Here is a 1,744-nt window from a genome sequence, read left to right on the forward strand (position 1 = left end):
TGGTGGTGGTGGTGGTGGTGGTGGTGGTGGTGGTGGTGAGGGAGAGATACATTCCCCCACCCCCACCCCTCAACTCCCCCGGCCCCTACAACTTGTGGTGGGCAAGGAAGTTGACCCTCCCCCTTTCCAGCTGCCGCACTCAGGAAAGCGGGCCCTGCGCCTTGCCTGGGCAGCACACTAGAGTTGACCAGATCCGGCCCCAGCCCTCATCTACCAGGAGGTTGTGTGGGCCCCTTGTCACCTATGGCAGGTGGGAGAGCTGTCCCTGCTCCTCCCCAGCTGCAGGGCTTAGGAGAGTGGCCCTTGTAGGGAGCAACACAGTAGCGCTGGCCCTGATGAAGTAAGTGTGGAAGAGCCTACCTTGAGGACAGGAAAGCAGGAGAAGCAAGAATAGGGACACACATTGAAACCACATCACTTCAGATATCTACGTGTAGGTTTAACTGGGAAGGCTGCACACTTTGGGAAGAGAGAGTTGACTAGAACACACAGGAAGCATGGGAGAGAACTCTACACACACACACACACACACACACACACACACACACACACACACACACACACACTTCCACCCCTATTCTGCTGCCGCCCTTTCTGATCCAGCCAATCCAGGCACTGGCCGTGTTGAACAGAATTTCTGCCCTGGAGATTAAAAACCAATCATCTCTAAGCCGATCCCCTCCCTCCCCTCGGTGCCTCCCTTTGCCAGGATATGGGGAGCTCAACCGGCTGAGGAGGGACAAAGGAGTATTGTTAAGGAGAGCATGGCTATGTCAAGGCTTCTCAACTAAAAGCTTTCATGCTGCTGTCTAAGCCATTCTTGCCCTCAGGGGACACCGTGTGCTTGTCCCAGCTCTACCATATCAGTTCAAAGGGAAATTTCAGCCAAACATAGCGATCACAGAAAGGTATCTTGGGACTTGGCAACATTAATAGGCTAAGAATTCCTATCACGACATCTTGTCCAAGCCCGATCACCAGCCCTACTAGGTCCTGGGATGAGGTTGAATGGGAAAACATTTTTTGCAGATCGGAGTCCAGAGATACTTCCCCTGGGAGCTGGTTGAGAGCAGGCTGGCCTGGGGTGCCAAGATATGTGAATTGCATCATAGAAAGTAGGGTAAAACCCAGCTCTGCTCTTGTTATCCTCCCTGTCCTGGCCCTGGTAGATCTTAGCCACTTTAAGGAAAAGCCACATGATCCTGGGAGGCTGATGATTCCACAGAGTCTGTCTTCTTGGGAAACTAGTTCACTGGAGACAAATGGGCTTCGATGATAATTGATTTATAAATATGCCTTTACTGTCCTCTCTTGCTTAAGATTGTGCTGTTTTAAGGACTAGGTTCTAAAAGCTTCTATTCAACATCTATTAATATACTATACATTTTGCCAAAGATGTAGATCCCACAGGTAACAAGGATTTACACCTATGCATTACAGATGTAGATCCCACAGGTAACAAGGATTTACACCTATGCATTACAGATGTAGATCCCACAGGTAACAAGGATTTACACCTAAGCATTACAGAAGGGAGAACAAGAGCAGCACAAGATGGCTGGTAACTTAACCCAGCTGCAAATTCTCACCTTCTGTGCAGAGGAGGGTCTGTGGTTATTAGTGTCCTATACCATAGGGTTCATTCCTCAGCCAGGCTTTCTTCTTCTTCTTCTTCTTCTTCTTCTTCTTCTTCTTCTTCTTCTTCTTCTTCTTCTTCTTCTTCTTCTTCTTCTCCTCCTCCTCC

Source organism: Microtus ochrogaster, chromosome 1 (assembly GCF_000317375.1).
Source record: "Microtus ochrogaster isolate Prairie Vole_2 chromosome 1, MicOch1.0, whole genome shotgun sequence".
Classification (NCBI taxonomy): Eukaryota; Metazoa; Chordata; class Mammalia; order Rodentia; family Cricetidae; genus Microtus; species Microtus ochrogaster.